We start from the raw sequence: 6,801 nt of genomic DNA, 5'->3' as shown, positions 1-6,801 counted from the left end.
GTGGGTGGGTGTGTGCGTGCGTGCAGCCTTAGCCCTTGCAGATGCTTCCATCTTCCCCTATCCTTCTGTCTCGACTCCTCTACGTCCGCTACTTCGCATAGTAGTAGTGCACGAAGCCGCCTCCTCCTTCCTTCTTTTGCTTTGGTCTCCTTTGACTAGGGTTCCACACACTAGAACACAACTAGCAGTGTCAAAGTCGATCCACTGCTCACACCTTCACGCAGAGCTATTCCTCTTCCTCTGCACGCAACCACAGTGGCAAAGCCGCTGGACTAGTGCTCTGCTTGCAAGGCCTTTGACTAGGGTTAGACACTCCAGAAGACAATGAGCAGTGTCAAAGTCGGTCTTTCTTTGCTTGCACCTTCATGCAAAGCTATTCCTCTTTTTTTGCACGGAAAGACAGTGTTGAAGCTGCTCTACTAGGGCTCGGCTGAGAAGGCTTGTTAACCCTTCCGCACGCATGCAAGGTTTGCTCCTATAATTTGTCCTTCCTCCTTAGGTCAGCATGCGTAAGTTTCTTCTTCTCTTCCTAATTAGGGCACGACTTCTTTTTTATTATTTTCCTCTCCTGCTATCTCTCCTGGCTCGTTCTCGCTGGATATGAACGAAGCACGCCCCTTTCGACTTATAATAGCCGAATCGTTCGACGGTTTCTTATTATAGTTTTATTTTAGTTATTACAATTCACACATACTTAGGTAGTGCGGCATATATGTAAAAATTGAAGTTTAGGTGTTAGATATGTAAATACATAAGAATTGTGTGATATGTTTGTAAATGTTGCTTATTTATAGTGATTTAGCTTGTTATTTCAAGTTATTGTAGACTATTGAATTAATAGAATGCTCATTGTCACCAATTTCTGCTATCTTATAATTACTGTTTTTTGCTCTTACTCGGTCTAGAGCTTTAGTTCTCATTCTCCCATCCTGGATTTTCTTTCAGATGGACACCTTATGGAAATGCAAAATGCATTATCTGTAAACAGCAAGTTCACCAAGATGCCAAATACTGCCATACCTGTGCTTACTCGAAAGGCAAGTCACTAGTGCTTTTAGTTTAATTATCCACGCTTAATTCATTTTGCTTATTCACTTGCTTATTTGAATAGTTAAATTGCTAATTAGAAGGATTGGTATAATTATGAAAATTCTGGATTGAGTTTCTCCATTGTTTCTCTACCGTCATATATAGTGCCAAAAATTAATGGAGTTCAGACACACAGTTTGGAAGAGAGCTTTAAGTGAGCTAAGCCGGCTCTTGAGCTCAAGCTCAACTCTATAACGAGCTCATGAGCTGATCTTATTGGGCCACTACAGCTTAAGCTTGAGCTTGAGCTAATAATACCACTCAAATCTATAATTGAGCTAGAGTTCGGGTATTGATCGACTTGACTTGATGGCTTATCAAACCGCTCGAATATCCGGCATCGGTGTTTTGGCCCATGAATAGCAAAACAACAAAATAATAAGAAGCTTTTAAAACCTAAAATTTAAAATTTCTTTCCCAATATCGCTCTTCAACACTGCTTACCATGGGTTGTAGTGCACTTTTCTGATTCCCACCACATGCATTTTCTCATTGGTATCTTGCTCCGCCTTTTGCAAGTTGTGATTGCAAGCTCATTTTGTCTCTTGCAACTCATAGAACTACGGAGTTGATTATAAGGAGACATTTGCTCTAGTGGCTAAGTTAAACAATATTCGGGTCCTTGCGGTGAATATGGATTGGTCTTTATTCCAACAAGAAGTCAAGAATGCATTCTTGAATTAAGAGCTGACAGAAGAGGTATACATGTCTCTCCATCCTGATTCTGATTCTACTGCCTCCAGAGAACAATTGTGCAGGCTACAAAAGTTCTTTTATGGGCTAAAGCAACCCTCAAGGGTCTGGTTCGACAAATTCACAAAGGTAGTCTTAGGTCATGATTTTAGTCAGGCTCAATTCGATCACGCCCTCTTTTTTCGATACTTTTCCAATGGCGAGGTAGCTATCCTTATTGTCTATGTTGACATTATTGTTCTTACAGGTAACGATCTCCCATCATTGGAGTCGTCCTTCGAGATGAAGAATTTGGGATCTCTGCGATACTTCTTAAGCATGGAAGTTGCTCGGTAATTTCGGGGAATTTGCCCGTCACAGCACAAATATGTGATTGATTCATTGACATAGAAACCTTCTTCTGTGCAAACGTGTTGTTGTTCTTATGAATCCTAATGAAAAATTATCTGACATTCTCAATGCTGTCCCTGTCAACAAAACTCATTACCAACGCTTTGTGAGAAAAGTCATCTACCTGGCTCATACTCGCCTTAACATATGTCCCGTAGTTGGAATTGTGAGTCAATTCATGCATGACCCCTACGAGTCAATTCATCCAAACTGTCCACCAGATTCTCCACTACTTAAAAGGTACACTGGGCCCACGTTTGTTTTTTTTCCGCCACACCTCTTGGTATATTGTTGTTTATATAGATGTTGATAGGACTAGCTCCATTCACGATCGACGTTCCACCTCGGGATATTGCTCATTTATATGAGGCAATCTTGTCATGTGGAAAAACAACAAACAGTCTATGGTTGTCTGAAGCAGCACTGAAGCTGAATTCAGATCCATGTTCTTAGGAGTTTGTGAAGCTCTTTGGCCACACATTATATTCTGCGAACTTCGTATGCCAACCTTTGTTCCGCTGCAGCTATTCTGTGATAATAATATCTCAATCAACATTGCTCACAACCCAGTCCAGCATGATCGTACCAAACATGTGGAGATCGACATACACTTCATTAAGGAAAAGATTGAATCCGGGGAAATTTACGTTTCATATGTGTCCTCTAGTGGTCAAGTTGCGGATATCCTCATAAAAAATTTGCCTCATCTTTTCTTCGATGACTACAACTCCAAGTTGAACATGACTAACATGTATGCTTTCACTTAAGGGGGAGTATTAGTTTATAACGGTTATCCCCACGTTGCTATTGCTTATTGTTTGATTTTATTATTTTATTCCCTGATTATGTTTCTTCTTTTGTTTTATTTTGTTTTATTTTCTTTCCTAATTATTTTATTATGTTTTTATTGCTTTCCATTACTATGCCTATTGTAATTGGGTTTAAATTTCCCTCCTCTTATCAATAAAATTGTGTAGCTCTATTCCAAAATCTCAACACTTTTTTATAGTATCATGGAGACCTTAAATTTTTTTGGAAAATGTAAATGCTAAATCAAAGAATGCATGAGATGGGAGATTGATTGCATCAGTGGGTCGTTTGGGAGTTGATAGTTAATTCAGCCTATTATTAATGTTGATTATATTCTATCATATGAATGGGCTAAAAACAAATAACAACATCGTTAATAATATTGATTTAAAAATTCTAACATTATTTTTATTTAAATTTTATTTCATTTACATAGTCTTTTTTTATTGATTCTAAACTCTATGTTCTAGGTATTTACTTTATTATTTTAAATTTTCACTTTTTTTAGTGAATATTTCATCAATTAAAACTATCATATAACAAACAAGCAAGCTACATCAATCCTTTTTCTCCATTGTGCCCTATTGAGTGTCATATTTTCATTTAATTTTAATAAATTACGATACTTTCTTGTACATAATGCCCAAGTCTTTTTCGGTCCACCTCTACCCTTTTTAATATAAGTCAAATCTAAAACATATTTTCTCCTAACTGGTTCATCAGATAGTCCACATTTAATGCAACAAACCATCTAAGGAAACTCTTTCTAATCTTGTCTGAATTATTCATTTTATGAATATATTCGTTTAACATTTGGTCTCTAAGTATAAAGCCACTCATCCATCCAATCATTCTTACTCAACTACAGTTAACTTAATTCTATGCTTCTCTTTTATAGGCCAACATTTTGCACTATAAATCATTGTAGGTCTAACCACTATCTTATAAAAATTATCTTTCAATTCTATGTGGTCCTTTTTCTGTCACACAATAGGCCAATTGCATTCCTCCACTTCAACCATTCAACTTGAATTCTACTAATAACATGCCCATTATATCATCGTCACTTTGAACAACATACCTGATATATCTAAACATTTACTTCTTTTAATGACTTACCCATAATTACAATTCCACTATTATATCTATTACTGCTAAAATTACATTTCATGTATTCCGCTTTATATCTACTCAAACGAAAGCTTTTAGATTATAAAGTTGACCTCCATAATTCAAGTAATTCTTGAATTCTCCTTCTAGTCTTATTCACGAGAAGGTCATCATTAGTGAAAAGTATACACTAAGGTTCATTCTCCTATAAATGTCTAGTAAGAACATAACTAAAACAAATGATATGGGCTTAAAGCTGATCCTTGTTGTAATCCAACTAAAGTAGGAAAATACTTGGTCAATTATTCTTGTTTCCTTGTGTTGAAACAAAGGTAAGAACTCTAGTATACATATCTTTAATGACTTGAATATAAACAATATCAACACCTTTCCTTTTTAGAACTTTCCAAAATTCTTCTATTGGAACCTTAGCATAAGCAAATCAATAAAAATCATATTTAGATCCCGATTACTTTCTCTAAATTTCTCTATCAAACCTTTCAATAAATGTATAGCTTTCATGGTAGACTTGCCTGTCATGAATCCAAATTGATTTTGAGAAATTTCTATATCCCATTGTAACCTATGTTCAATTACTCCTCTTATAGCTTTAATGGATAACATATTAACTTAATTTCTCTATAATTTTCACACTTTTTTGCATTCCTATTATTACTAAAAACTGGAACTAGTGCACTCTTACTTCACCCATCAGGCTTTTTTTAGTTTTCAAAATAATATTGAAATGTTTAGTAATTCAATAAATTTTCATATCTCCTAATAACTTCCATAATTCTATTTGAGTACCATCAGGTTTAATATTTTTCCATACTTCAATTTTTTTAAACCTCTTCAACTTACGTTTATGTAATGCAATTGTAGGAATAAAAAGTTTTATTTATTTATTTATTATATTAAGATCACTACTGTCGATTGTAATTTCACAATATTCATTAAAAAGTTTATCAAAAGTTCTCACCCATCTATGTTAAATATACTTGGATAAGAAAATTATTTTTTGATTTTCACCTTTAATACACTTTGTTCGAATTATATCTTTGCTTGAATTATATCTTTGCTTGACTAGTTTATACATATATATTTCACGCTTTTTAGTAGCTACTTTATTATAAAAATCATTAAAAATAGAATTCTTAGCATTACAAATTATTTTCCCAGACTTAATATGAGTCACCTTATAGCTTTTTAAATTCTCCAAGCTCTTATATCTAAATTACCTTTTATAACGATTTTTTATATTTTCTTACACATTATTATTTTACCACCAACTTTTAACATTCATAAAATTTTTGTTTTAATTCTCTAGACATTATTTTCTTGCAATTTGCTTAATGGTATTTGTTATTTTTTTAACATGCTATTAGTTTCGTCATGAACATCTCAAATCTTAAGATCTTGAGGTTTACTCATAAATTTTTTTTTCTCATTTTAAATGCCTTTATAAAATTCTATGATAAGATTATATTGTATTTTTGATCTTTTAACACTTTATCTTAAAATTTAAAACCAATAATCGATCTTGGGTACTTAAACTTTCACTTAAAATGACTTTACAATTTTTGACATCTCGATTATCAATTTTTTTCATAAGAAAATAATAAATTTATTTCTTAGTAGATGTATTCTTATAAGTCATAGTATGCTCATCTTTTTTCTCAAATAAAATATTAGAAATAATAAAATAATATATTCAAATAAAATCTAATATATCCCAACCTTCTTCATTAGTCATTCAAAAATCGTAGTTACCATGCATGTTTCTAAAATTTTCTTTTACTCTATCAATATATTCATTTAAATCTCCTATAATAAAAATTCTTACTTCAAAGTATATCATTTTTATTAATTATTTGAGGTCATTTAAATATTTTTTTTAACATATATCCAAATTTATTTGGGGAGAATAAACACTTATAACACTAAAAATATTAATATCAACAACAATTTTTAGAGCTATGATTCTATCTTTAATTCTATTAATTTTTACATCATTTTCTTTCAAACTCTTATTTATAATTACATATATACCATTTATTGTACGACAATACGATGTTTAAAATCTAAATTATCAATTTAATTTTTTCTCCAACCTATTTAATTTTTTGAATGCATAAGATTTTTACCTTCTTATGAATCATAATATCTATTAATTCCATTAATTTACATGTGAGAATAGTTTTATTCTAAGTTTCATTTGAGCGTCTTTAATGAAAAATGCAATAACTAAAATAAGAAAATGTGGATTCAACGATAGTTCTTTTTATAAGCTTATGATGATTGAAACTTTTTCTACAACTACTAAAACTTCATTTCGTTTTCATTGCATATTTTTAATAACATTAACATAACATTGTCGCACCTTTTGGCCCTGATGCATGCCAACTCAATTACATCGCATTTAATCATATATATACTCTAAATCATTAATAATCATATGACGTTCTTTTGCTCGTTCTTTGTACTTCATTATGTATCTTAAAGTAAAATCTCTTCTATAGCAGATATTTCTAGCATGAAATTTTTTTAAAGTGGTTATCTTAAATTGATGAAATTTATGAAGTATATATTTTATTACAAATTTTCCTAGTTTCATTTTTTGACTCGTAAGCTTGATTCTTAAGTTGCATAATCTTGAATCCCGTCTTTGTTATTAAATCTTAGTTTCATTTCTCCAATCGGTTGACATTC

Source organism: Phalaenopsis equestris, unplaced genomic scaffold (genome assembly GCF_001263595.1).
Source record: "Phalaenopsis equestris unplaced genomic scaffold, ASM126359v1 Scaffold001055, whole genome shotgun sequence".
NCBI lineage: Eukaryota > Viridiplantae > Streptophyta > Magnoliopsida > Asparagales > Orchidaceae > Phalaenopsis > Phalaenopsis equestris.
This window is presented reverse-complemented; position numbering follows the sequence as displayed.